The sequence below is a fragment of the Notolepis coatsorum genome (genome assembly GCF_963971535.1).
Source record: "Notolepis coatsorum genome assembly, chromosome: 6".
Taxonomy (NCBI): Eukaryota; Metazoa; Chordata; class Actinopteri; order Aulopiformes; family Paralepididae; genus Notolepis; species Notolepis coatsorum.
The window spans coordinates 75327070-75341879 of NC_140170.1; the positions used below are offsets into that span (position 1 = coordinate 75327070).

General features: G+C 39.7%; 1 protein-coding gene across 1 annotated transcript in view; it reads right to left on the reverse strand.

The window, feature by feature from the left end:
- The window catches only part of fbxo42 (F-box protein 42), a 44540-nt gene extending 32430 nt beyond the window's left edge, over window positions 1-12110 (reverse strand). The window contains exon 1 of the mRNA XM_084316126.1: window positions 11982-12110. The gene's annotated coding sequence lies outside the window, so the exon portion shown is untranslated. The remainder of the gene's footprint in view (window positions 1-11981) is intronic.
- Between the last annotated feature and the right edge of the window lie 2700 nt (window positions 12111-14810).

The window sequence follows — 14810 nt, forward strand, 5'->3', positions numbered from 1 at the left end:
CCCCACGTGACCCTACGCTATTACGCCCCCCTTATCTGACGCTCTACAGCTCTCCGTAACTTCCTCGCAGAACAGCTGCTTCCGTATTTATAATATTGGAAACGCCGCGCTGTGATAACAACATTAACGAGCGCTGTGATAACATTAACACTTTCTCTGCCAGAGACGCCTAAACTCGTCATTCCCCGCCATGCTAATTCTGCCAATGACGCCGTAACACGTCATTGAGATCAATATTTCAAAAATCTGTGATCGCAATCATATTTCTCCCCCGGAGACTTGCGATCTACTGTTGATCCCCTCTCAACTCTCCAACGGTTCAAGAGCGCCATCTGGTGGCCGATCGCCCAAACCGGAAACGGAAGCTGGTGCTCATTCCAATTCGGTCCGATCACTCGCTAATAGTCCCGGGACTCGAGCTAGACACAATGGATAGCAATCCGTTACCAATAACTCGATAAACAACATGATTTGGACGTATATACTATTATACAACCTGGAGATGGATCGCATATTTCAACATCCCATAATAGGAATATTTTTGCTCCACGCTCATCGCCCAACGCTACGAGGAAGCTACGGTGAGTTTCAGCGTTTTTTTTTACCGTGTTCGATATAAACTGCTCTAATGATCATATCACCCACACTAGATGAATCATCTAACGTTGGCCACGGAATTATAAACGACCCCCCCCCCATCCGGTCAACACCAGATGATAAGTAGTAACTTCTAGAAGCACGTCCATTTGACATTTTTTATCTCGCGCAGATCGCTATCAAACTGTATTTGATCATCAATATAATGCATTTAGGGCTATAAATCACGTTCTGGAGAAAGCTGCAGAAAACGATAAAAACATATTTATACTTTAGACCGTATTTTAGTATGAATATGTGAATGAAAAAGTATAACGTTCCTACGTCCTGAACGATAGATAATTGACGCTGAATGGGCCATAGTAATGTCAATTTAGCAATACAATTTAAAAAGTTATAGCCCTGCAAAGAAGGGGAACTTCTCCATAGACAAATAGAGCTGGCAGAGAGGGGTATAATGATGTACATAAGCCTGGCGAAGAAAGTGTTAACGAGACTCTCGTTGTGTCTATTCTGCTTACGCTAACGTTAACGCCAACGCTGCCTCTCAGTGTCTATTCTACAAACTTTAACGTTACCTAGGCTCTCGTGTATATCTGCTAACGTTCTCGCGTCTATCTGCTAACGTTAGCATTAGGTAATAACCGGTTTAAAATGGATGGTGATTACCTCACGTTGTGTCTATATTCTACTAGCATTAACGTTACTAGTACAAACAATCAAACCAAAACATTGACATCTAACTTATCTTTAGATATTTACTCAACCTCTAATGTCTAACTATGAATGAACACAACACTCTAACTCACCATCTTTAGATACAGTACTCAACCTCTACTGTCTTTAACTATGAACAAACACAACACTCTAACTTACCATCTTTAGATAATAAAGTACTCAACCTCTAACCTTTAACTATGAACAATAAAGGAATATCACACACCGGAACACACACGCATGCATTGTCTCTTTAGGATCGCCGATGCGATTTGTCTCTGCGATTAACCCATCCCGTCGTCCTTCCCCCCCAAGGGCAGCCGGGAGCAGACAGGCGTCAACGTGAGCCGCGCCAGGGGACCAATCCAAGTGCTCCTATCCATCTTCGTCAAGGACGCCACAGCTTTAGCGATCTGTTGTTGTGCATGTTTTTCCATTGGGTTTATCTTATCGGGGGGGAAACCCTTGCGAGCACGGGGAGAACATGCAAACTCCACACAGAAAGGCCTGGGCTGGGAGATACCCCACCTGGGTACCTGGCATCATGGAAACCTGGTCCCCAAGCGGGAATCGAACCCTGGACCTTCTTGCTGTGAGGCGACAGTGTTAACCACTACACCACCGTGCCGCCTGTAAATATCTAAAGATAAGTTAGATGTCAATGTTTTGGTTTGATTGTTTGTACTTGTAACGTTAATGCTAGTAGAATATAGACACAACGTGAGGTAATCACCATCCATTTTAAACCGGTTATTACCTAATGCTAACGATAGACGCGAGAACGTTAGCAGATAGACACGAGAGCCTAGGTAACGTTAAAGCTTGTAGAATAGACACAATGAGAGGTAACGTTAGCATTAGCAGAATAGACACAACGAGTCTCGTTAATGTTGTTATCACAGCGTTCGTGAATGTTGTTATCACAGCGCGGCGTTTCCAATATTATAAATACGGAAGCAGCTGTTCTGCGAGGAAGTTACGGAGCTGTAGAGCGTCAGATAAGGGGGGCGTAATAGCGTAGGGTCACGTGGGGTCAGCGGCCAACCATGAATTTGGATCTTTAAGCCACTTTAAATGAAAATGTATTTGAAGAACAATACAGCAATCACTCATAACAAGATAAATAAATTAAATAACACAAATTAAAGTGGAAGTGTACTTTAAATAACTTTTGTTTGCTGTGTGTGAGAGGAGTCCGTGTGTGTGTGTCTTACTCTGATCGCTGTGTGAGTGAGAGGAGTGTGTGTACTGTGTAATTTGTGTGTGTGTCTTACTCTGATCGCTGTGTGAGTGAGAGGTGTGTACTGTGTAATTTGTGTATGTGTGTGTGTCTTACTCTGATCGCTGTGTGTGAGTGAGAGGAGTGTGAATGTGTCTGTGTCTTACTCTGATCGCTGTGTGTGAGTGAGAGGAGTGTGAATGTGTGTGTGTCTTACTCTGATCGCTGTGTGTGAGAGAGGAGTGTGAATGTGTGTGTGTCTTACTCTGATCGCTGTGTGTGAGTGAGAGGAGTACGTGTGTAATGTATTGTGTGTCTAGTCTGATCATCATCTCCTGCAGGGGAACAATGTTTTCAATGTCCAAAATTTGCTATGGGATCATCATGTTATGATGTTGTCTGGAACCCTGAGAAGCCACTCTCACAAAGATAGGTAGTGCACAAAAAATGACTAATCGACGCAACAATTTCTCGTCGACGATTTTTTATAATCGACGTCGTCGATTATGTCGACTAATCGTTGCAGCCCTAGAAAGCATACACGCGACCGGGACCCTGTGAGTCAGTCTTAGACAGGATTTTTATTTTCTTTTTTTTTTATCCACTTTTTCTCCCATTTTTCTATATTTTCTCCCATCCCAATTTCGTATCATCCAATTCAACCCTCCCCTGTCACGAACGCTGTTTCTTGCCTCCCACAAGCCGGCTGCAATGTGGACTAAGTCATACATAGCACAAGTCCCCTCCGGTACTTGAGGTAACAGCAGTCGCATCTTTTCACCTGCGCAGCTCGATCTCTCAGTGTCGAGGAGTAACGCGTGGGAGGCTCACGCTGCCCCCGACACTTCCTGATTCTACTGCGCAGGCGCACCAACCGACTTGTAGGAGTCGCTTGTTAGGATTTTTATTTTCTATGTTGGCGATCTTGTTGCAAAGTAATAATAATAATAGCCTTAAATAATCTTGTTGGCTCGTTAGTTGTTTTCAGCACGTTTCAGTTATTTAGTTAAATGTTAGGCCTATTGGACATTAGATTTTTTCGTTTTTGTTTATTTATTTATACGTTACGACATGTTGCAGTACAAGGGTTGACATGTAAGATTTGCAAAAGTCTTGTAGAAGTGGAGCAATCTTCCATTTACTTAGGTATGTATTTTTAAGCAGATTTTCAGAAAATATGGCTCTGGCTTAACACAATAGCGCCCGACCACGGAGATCTCCGTGTTTCGATTCCACCCGTTGTGGACAGAAGCATGGATATATCCGTGGCAAGTTATTTTTGCTTTTATTCCATTTTAATAACCTATTCAAGGTTGCCGAGATGCACTGCAGATGTACCCTACTCTTTGAATTCGAGAAAGTGCAATACCGGCCAGATCCTCTTAGGGGCGCTATCGCGATAATGCAGTGTGCCCTGTGGCTGAACGGAGCAGTCTTTTTTTTTTTTTTTTTTTTTGTTTTTACTTTCAATGGAGTTTTCAGTTAGCAGGATTCTGGATGTGCAGCATGTAGCTTGGATTACATTTTGGAATGCGGATTTCACTATGCAATAAGGGGATTTATCATCAGCCAATGGACCAGATGGCGATCGATAACGGGGAAATGCTCGGGGGGATCCAACCGGCTCATGGTAAGATCTTTTTCACGTAAATTACAGCCCAATCGAGCCTTGTTATGATACGATACGATCGGCCTATGTAGCTACTTAGACGAAGACGGTTATTGGTAATCAATAATAAGAAACGACGTCCCCCGCCCCCCCCTTTCATGCATACATGCTTGAGGATCATGCCGATCATATGCAGTTTGAGTTTTAACTGTAGCATCTGTATAACGGAAATGCCATTGGATATAACGTTAGTATCTATTAGCCCTTTATCTCGCTTTCCAGGAAATATACTAGACCAAATGCCGTATAACGCTTATATTCACGGCGCTATAAAATGAGAACGTATTGATGAAAAAATTATTTCTTTAATCCATTTTGAAGGGACGGTTTATGGTCCCAATTGACAATGAATTTTTTACATGGAGTGCCTGTTTGAAATATAGTTGTAACTAGTGTGCCTCAACAATATTCCATGAATCGTAATTTTTTTTCTCATAATCAGGTCTTTTTAATGATAATTTTTACATTATTACATCATTATTATTGTTATTATTAACAATATTATTATGATGGTTGTATCAACCCTAAATCTGAGTTGGGGGGGGGGGGAATGCAATGCAGACAAACAGCTGCATACAGTGCGACCATTTCACTCACATTTGCCCATTCATTTTTGGACACATCACACACCATCGGTGTGTGTACTGTACGTGTGCTGTCATAGCTCCACCTACAGGCCTAATGGAGAACACCAGGAGAACACCAGGATGTGAATGGAGGGTGAATGTGAGGTATATCGTGTAAATAAGTTTTGATTGATCGCAAGACTACACTGGGGGAAAAAAATAATAATAAGTTACCAGAACTTAAAAATATTGAGTTCAGTTACTGTGCATTAAGGTTTTCAGTTTTCAATCCATAATAAGTTAACAGAAAAATAAGTACACAACCACATTATTTCAACCTAATAAAACTATGTTTATTGTCATTGTTTTAAGAACACAAGTTTACTTGGTAATACTCACATTGAGTAAAAAAATGGCTTTTAACATGTGCAATGTTCAATGAAATAGAAAAATAAATAATAAAATGTGTTAATTAATCCCACTGGTCCCATAAGGCTCTGCAAATGTTACTGAATGATGTAGCAATGTATTTCCAGCTAAATTGAAATAATAAACAAATAAAGGGTCTCAATTAAATATGTGGTAGCAAAAATAACATGTGGGAGGATTTCAACAAGATAAATGTGACAACAGTGCAAAATATTTCACTATAATATAAAAAAAAATATATATATATATATATATATATAATATAATTTTTTTTTCCTGCTGCCCCCTGTGCCTATGAAAATGCCCCCGCGTGCCTATGCAGGCACGTGCCTAGGGTTGCCTACCCCTGCTATAAAGTATAGATTTAGCTCTACAAACAGCCCCACGTCTGTTTACATTTGCCGGTCCTCTAGAAATTTATTAGACGCATCCCAATGGCCCCGAATGTGTTAAGAGGTTAAGTGTCTTGCTCAAGGACACTTTGACACGCTGCTGGGAAAAGCCAGAAACAGGGAACCTTCTGATTACAGAGAGACGACTGCTCTACCTCCTGACCCCACTGTTGCCCCCAATGACTTTAGAACTACTGGTCTGAAGGGAAAAAGAAAACTCTTTCATATGAGCTTACCGTTATCTCTCAGATGATCACAAGAGGTCACATAGCCCTCAATCTTATACCAGACTTTACGGAACATCTGGTGAGATTGCTCCATTTATACCAGTGCAGCACTTCACACCCAACGGTGAAGGCATTTAAAACTACTTAAATAGAGTCAGCCAACAGCATGTGTAAGCATGTCATACCTGTCAACCATCCCATTTTTCCCGGGGATTGTACTGTATTTCAACCTTCCTTCCCACCGTCATCCCGCTAAAATATTTTACTGTATTTTCCCCGCTTAAATTGTTGTTTTTTATTTTTTTTTACAAAATGGCTGCAATTCCCCTCCTTGACGACAGGTGGCAGCAGTGTAGATTAGACCGTTAGCACAGGAAGTCAGACCGGAAGACTGTTGCGACCCGAAGAAGAAGAAGAACGACCAGATAAAGGAGTGGTTTAGCGCAAAATGTATTACATTCTACAACTACCTACCTACAAAAGGCAGAGAAGCTTCTTCTTTTTGGAGTTTTACGGCGGACGGCCACCATAATTGGGGCATTTACCGCCACCTACCGACCCGGGGATCAAGCCAGTCTTCCAGTCTCCCCTCTCTAACCCCTACTCTGACTACCTAACCTACAAAACAACTTCCTACAACCACAGTTCCCCATCCCAGTCAACCTCAATCTACATTATACTACCGTAATTCCTCTAATAGTAACCAGTATTCAATTAAAAACCGGGTCTCTATTAATGACCGGGTGCGCTGTTGAGCTAAGCAATTATAAGCCGGCCTCCTAATACAAGCCGGGTTTCATGTATATTAGAGGAATTACAGTATTTCCCTCAACGGATTTACCATAGGCAATATATTTAGTTATTGTTATATGCTGGCCTGGCTGTGCAGTAAATACCATATAATGGTATGGTGTTAATGTTTACCAAGAGAGTAAGCCTACCTCAGAATTGTATAAAACTAAGTTATTATTATTATTATTATACCAGTATTGTGATTGCACTATTTTACTTTATTTTACTTTTTTTTGACCACCCGTTTACTACCGTATTTCATACAGTACTTGGTTTCAATAAATGAACCCAGTACATTTTACTGGGTTCAAACTGACACAAAATGTTGATTTATTCATTATGATCCGTTTGAAAATGAGAAATATAGGCCTCTCTCTTATACATGCCTCCTCCTAATACAAGCCTGGTATCCGCTACAGTTGAAACAAATACAAGCCGGGGTTACTATTAGAGGAATTACGGTATATACCCCACTCTCTTGAATCACATATAATTCAACCTTCTATCTAACTTCCAACTCTGACCCTTTCGGCAGAGAAGCGATACCGGCAATGTGGCATTGTGGGGTTGTTCCCGGAGAGCTCACTCTCGGCCGTGGTTTCTCAGTGTATAATGTATGGCGCAGGCGCTCTCCCTCAACATGCGAGTAGGGTGAGACAACACCATTATTTAGTCCAAATAATACCCTACTTTATACTATATTATTGTCATTTGTTTAATGTAAAGTCAGTCTTACATTGGCACTGCTTTAACGTTGCATTTACCCATAATCCATTGCTGTATTAGACCCATGTCACTGCCAGTATAAAATTAAATTACGTGCCCCCCTTCCCAAGGTGTATATAGAAAGAGACAATAAACACAAAAGTAACATAGGACACAATATACAACACACAGGACTATGTACAATATAAACAGTGCCTACAATTAAATTAATGAATGAATTAAATAAGAGGTAAAAGAGAACTTACCGGTAGTGTAAATATTCTTTAATTTGTGTCAACGTTATAAAAATACTATTGTATTCAACAAATTAATTATGATACACCACAATGTGCCCTTTCTATCTATTCTAAATCTATGGCCTCACGATTCCACGGCTGCGCAGTGCAGACAATATATATACATACGAGGGGGAGGAGACTCCATTGGGAGGGGGCGGGCCGGGGGGAAGGGGGCGAAATATCCTGTTTTTTTAAATACCAATGTTGACAGCTATGCAGCATGTAATTGAGGCAAAATCCATGGTATCTCTCCTAGTTGACAAATACCACCCAGCATGCAGTCATGTTCACAATATGATTATGTGTAAGCCTGAATGAATAATAAGCCTGAATGAATAATAATCGGTTCTCCATCTTTAGCAATCTCCCTTGGCGTGTTGTATGGGCCGTTTGGTCATGGCTGATGTACACGCTGCTGTCGGTGCTGAAACTTGGTGGGCGGGGCAATTCGGCCATTACAATGACTTTCAAATGTGCAAACTTTGCCTACCTGGACGACGACAAGCATAACTAGGCATGCCAATCGTGTGGAGTGGACCCACAGCAGGAATGTATTTTGGGCAGCACCACATGGTTTTTAAATGAGCCAATGGCGCAAGTGAAAAGGTGTGGCCAGCGATCACACTGACCTATAGGGAATGTCAATAAGGCACTAAGCAGATATTGATGATGCAACTTCAATAAGGAAAGTAAACGGGGTGCCTAGCCCTCAGAGGCGTCAGGTAACTCTCCTCTAGTTCACTTGCCCACTGTCATCTACTCCTCATCTAAATCACATGTTCTTTGTCAGATTAAGTGCGACCTCAACGGGTGTCGCAAAGGTAAAACTCAAACTGTGAGATCCTTCCAGGGCCATAATGTCTCCAAGGGGGTGTAACAGGACCCTGCATTTGCATTTTAAATTTTAAGAGGTTGCTTTTATTTCTATTGCCATCATTTAGGATGATGCTGTAGCTAATGATTTGGTTTTCTATATAATGCGATGGGTAGCCAACAAGGTGCCTGAGGTGGGAATAAGAGACTAGACTATAGATCCTTTTACTGTTTATAAACAATGACAACGTTTTGGGATGTATGCACAATTTGGTTTCACGGTCTCAAGGGACAGTCTGGATGAAACCATGCAACGTCTGACGATCTGTCCATGTGTTCAGTTACCTTCGCCTAGTCATGCCGTCATCCAGGATGAAACCATGCAACATCTGACGATCTGTCTGTGCGCTCCGTTACCTTCGCCTAGTCATGTTGTCATCCAGGACCAGGATGGAACCATTCAATTCTTAATTTAATGTACATTTGACAATTAGCTTGCCTCCTATGCTTATGTATTTCTCTTAGGATATCATACTAGGCTACTATGAGAGCTCATTGTGTCTGATGTCCACAACGGTTCTTATGTATGGTACTATATTCCTACAGTTTGTTCTCAGTAGTGTATTGTGCTTGCAACTGTTGTCCTGTGGGGGAGACGGACCATATACCTTTTCATCTATCCTCCAAGTTTATTTAGTCTGGTTTAACAAACCAACAAACTGCATCCAGTGTTTAAAGGTAGATTATCCAACTAGTCTACAGGAGGTAGCTCTGGGACCTTGACATATAAGAAACAATAGTCAGAAATTACATATCTTTGGACTCTGAACGATTTACTGAACGTTATCCACCCAACAAAAATTGGTCAGGCGGTGATACCTGGCCAAAAATGGTGCCGGTCAGACGCCAAAAACAGCAACATGGTGATGTCCACTCTACATACTAGTATCTTGGAATTTGCAACAAACGTGCTTTTTCCACTTTATGAAATGTAGCTAAACAAAATTCAGACATGTATAATGACAGATAGGATCACTCAACCTGGCAACAGCTTGGCTGTTTTTTAATTAAAAAAAACTAAGTATTACTGTACAATATAAATGAGACATTTTGGGCGTGGGGAATTCATTTTGCAATGTGAATAGCAAGCAATGATAGTTAATTATATGATAGTAAGCCAGGATTGTTTGATAGCAAGGCAAAAGGCACTCTCCTGTCTTGCTTGGTTAAGCATAAGTGATGTGCGAAGTTGCAAACTGCATCAAGTAGTGGTGGCTACTAGTTTTTTTGTGCGTATTCTGATGTATTTGCTTAATAACTCACAAATGCTACTTGTTTAAATGAGGGTTTAATTCTTCACAATATGTTTTTAAGTAACACAATAGCCTTGTTTTTTGGTTTATGACTATTTATTGATCACTTCCTGTGAAACCATTATAGGAGTGCCAGTGCCTGCATATGGGTTCACTGAGTGTTGTACACATTTTCAATGATTAGTATCCATTTGTTGGACAGACAGAATTCACGTTAAGCTCTAACGGACAGTAATACCTTCAGTCACATTTATATCTGTTCATTGACAAACGGATCAATGTAACACATTGATCACATACTGTGCAAACACACTTTTGCTGGTATGGACTGGTTCTCTGAGGTCCTCTCCAGTCGAGCTTTCGCTGCTCCGCTTTAATCTTAAATATTCCCAAATCCTCCTCTATCATTGTGTAACATGTTGCGTCATCTCTAGAGCCTTCTTTCTCTTCTTCACGTTAAGTTAAAACTACTTCAAGTGAAAGTGAAACTTAAAAATAGCTGATGTCCAATGTCCATGTACACACCTTCAATGTATAATGTCTGACTTACACGCTTGATAACATGTTTAGTATTTTACAAATACTTTTTTTGTATGTGGGTACTGATATGCGAAAATGAACTAAATGGGTTAAATTTCCATTAAAAATACATTTTAAAAAAAATTATAAAAAGAGGAATACACTGGTGTATGGGTGGTGGGCAAGTATACTCATTGGATGCCTGAACACCAAGTAACAGACTACCGCGGCAAGCCTAATCTGACCATGGATCAAATATAATATATTAATTAATATACACGCATACAAATATTATTACTAATAACAATAATATAGGCCAGTTCGTGGCAACAACATATTTTGAGGTTGCTAGAACGTCTGTACATATTTCAACTTTGTTAGAACGTCCAGGTAATGTTCCAGACGTTGGGCAGCACAACTTCCATTTTGGAACTGTTTTTAGAACCATAACGGGACGTCTTGGTTTGACTTTCTAACATTCATACATTACTACTTCTCAATGTTTGCTGGGGAAGAACTTCATTTGCTCATGAAGAACAAAAACATGAATTCGGGAAAAGTATCAAAAAGAAATTAACAAACGATTTATAGGCTATCTTTTGACTCAGAAATATTTGCTGAACACAGCCCAAAGTCTTTTGAAGGTCAAATGAATAATTAATACATGGGTTGGGAACATTTTTGGCACAATCTACAAGGAGCTAAAATCTATTTACAGCTCTCATGTTTTACTCGGTCCAAGCCGATACTGCTGTCAGGAGAGATTGAGAATTGATCGATTGATTGAATTGAAAACTTTATTAACAGATTGCAGAATGGGTACAATACAGTACAGCTCAATACACACAATTGTTAAGGGGATGCAGACCAGAGAAAGACTTTCGTCTTGTTTACATCAGGGTCCCCCATTTTCAATTCATCAGGAGAATTCTAAGCACTTATTGTTAAGGGGTGTATACCGTTTCTGTCATTTAGCAGACTAAAAGATTAAGATATGTAAATATGTTTTAAATCTAGTGGATATGATACGGGGGTTGTTGTCCCTTTCTTTGGAGTAAACACCTGCCCGTCCCATGACATATTGTTAGCTAGGGGCTAACTGTCATCGGCCACTACGTTACAGGACACGTCTGATGGCTAGCTAACGTTGTGCTAACACCAAACATTGAGTGGCATTACCCAAATATCAAATCCCTATGCAATTTACTAGATAAAAAAGATGGCTAACGTTGTCCAACACGATAACATATGTCGATAACTTCACTAACTAGTTAACGACTAACGTTAGCTTGAGCTTCTAACATCATTTGGGGCTTGGTCTTCTAACTAGCTAGTTACCACAGCTAGCTAGCTGATACATCGTTTTGATGCAGTGCATGTTAAGTTAGCTAAGTTGGCTAACATACTGTTCAGCTAACGTTATAGAAAAGCCACACGTTGTTTCCTTCATCATAATAACACGACATGTTACTGACCTGGCCGATAAAGTCGATGTAGACCGTTAGCTAACGGTGGGTACGTTGTCTATCGCTCCTAATCGTTGCTAAAACTAGCTAGGTTAGCGTTAGCGTTAGCGTTAGCGTCAGCTAGCTACCGTGAGAGGGGTGTAGGGGGCTAACGCTAGCTCCACTCACATTACCGTTAGATATTATTAGTCCTGGCGTCCTACAACAATTGTATCCATTTGATTTTTTTTTAACCAATGGTACGGAATTAATAGTCACCGTTATTCAAGGCGTGGTCTTTTATCGATTCAAATGTGCTGCTGTCTTCCCTCTCCTTCCCTTTATATCAGCTTCGGTGGTAAATCTGCATACTCCAAACATTCGCCATCTTCCTCCGCTCTGCAGCTCGCAGCATCCTCCGCAAGATAAGGGCGCGCGCACGCACATGTCAATACACCCAGTGAGCAGAGTGACTGAGTTATAGGTTTGGGTTAGATATCCATAGTCTACTATATATATATATATATATATATATATATATATATATATATATAATTACACCAAAAAAATAAATACTATACTACTACTTCTTTCTTTTGTAAATATTCCAATGTACAGTTTTGCTTGTTGTACAGTTGTAGTGTCTCCCCAACCCCCCAACCACCTCCAATGTACAGTCCCCCCCCACCTACTACAATGTACAGTTTCTACGTCAAATGTATATACCCTCTTTTCTGGACTCTTTTTGTATCACAAACAGTACTGTATTTGCAAATCTGGTATGTCATAAATGTATATGTAGCAGACAGTACTGTCTATCTGTATGTCGTGTATGTCATAATATGTTATGATGAATTGAAAATGGGGGACCCTGATGTAAACAAGACGAAAGTCTTTCTCTGGTCTGCATCCCCATAACAATTGTATGTATTGAGCTGTACTGTGTACTGTACCCATTCTGCAATCTGTTAAATAAAGTCATTCATTCATGTACCATGCTACTGTGTCTATGCTACTATCTACTATATGTCTATACTACTATCTACTATGCCTATGCTACTACTATGCAACTATGTTTATACTACCACTCCGAGTGAAGCACATTTCATCACTCTTGGACAAACAATGCACTGACCCTTAACAGCCAGAGGTGTACCCCTCCTGCTGACTTGTTGTAATGTACACAATTTGTAAGTTGCTTTTGGACAAAAGCGTCAGCTAAATGACTACATGACATGTACATGTGAAAATGTAATGTTCTGCTATGGGAAATGAACAAGTACAGAGATGTTGAAATTACTCTCACAATGCAATGTAGACATAATGTATTATCCCCCAGTTTTCTATAGAATACAAGAGCTGTGATAAATGGTCAATATCAAGTAAAGTAGGCAACTCATAGTGGCACTCTGTATCAGCAAGTACTCAAAATATTAGTAATGCACCCTCTAATATCTAGAGACAGACAGGCAAACAGAAGGGAAAACTGTGTGTAGGTTGGTGGTACCAAAGATGACATTAGATTATTCAAATGTATGGTATTGTGCAGTGTCAGAGTGAAAGGTAACAGTAAAGTACATTGACTATATACAGTGTAACAAATAACAAGTGAGTAAATGGGGATATTATTATGTACAGTGATACAAGTATATAGTAATAAACGATGGTAGTAAGCCATACTGGCCAGTGATATAAGCAATAAGACTAGGTATGGGATATATAAGATAAGATAAGATAAGATAAGATATTCCTTTATTAATCCCCTTGGGGAAATTCGTGACACACACATACAGCTCATATATATATATCATATATACAGCTATAGTATATATATATAATCCTGTTTATATACATACTGTATATATACTATATCTATAGCTATATATATCCCATATCATTGTTAATGTTAATGAGGGTCTGTGGCTTAATGGAAGTCCACTCTGTTGCCTAGATACTCAGATTATACCTATCTACTGCTACAACTGCCTTATACTACCTACCTCAACCTATAGTCTACCCATATAATACTGTATGATAGCCATGCCATGTACAATAATACTGTGTATTGCATATATATATTTATCTATATCTGCATATATTCCTGTTTATATATTAGATTCGATTCAAATGTATTGTCATTATACAGCACAAGTACAGTACAATGGAAATAAATTTGGCAAACAGAGTGTAGATGTAACAGTAAAGTGCAATAGTAATATACAATGTACAGGTGATTAAACTGGGTAGGAAATATACATTAGTACTACTGAGTAATAGTGCTAATCAGATGTAGAGTTGTAGTATTAATATGTACAGTGATACAGGTATAAAGACACTATGGCAGTAAGTCATACTGGCCAGTATAGCATAACTAGTAAGAGTAGGTAAAGGATATGTACAGATATAGATATAGTATCTACAGATATGTAAAAAAGAATTATATGCAGGTATGTACAGACAGATGTGGATAGATATATATCCACATATATACAGCATTATTGTACATGCTATACAGGTGTATAAGTAGGTATATAGAAGGATTATGCAGGTATATTATATTCAGAAAGATATGGATATATATATATGCAGTACATATAAATACTATATATACAGTATATAAATTTAATTTATATATACAGCACTATTGTACATGCTATCATACAGTTATATGGGTATTATGAGGTAGGTAGTTATGGTTATTATAATTACTAGGATTACAGTGTAGGGAAGTTGTAGACAGTAAAAGCAGTACTAGGTGTATAAATTCAGTATAGGCAACAGAGTTCAACGTTTTTACAGTATGGGTAACAGAGTTCATATGGCAATGGAGTTCATATGCTATGGGGGGAGGCTGATGACAGCTGAGGGAAAGAAGCTGTTCTTGAGTCTACTTGACTTGGAGCAGAGGTTCCTGTACCGCCTCCCAGAGTCTCCTCAGGAAGAAGAGGCGCTGATGAGCCTTCTTGACCAATGATGAGGTGTTAATGGTCGAAGAGAGGTCCTCGGAGATGTGGGATGCCGTTAACGGCCCGTTGTTCAGGGTGAGGGTGGAGGAGATGAGATTGTCTATCCTAACAATGTTAGGAAGTCAAGTATCTAGTTGAAGAC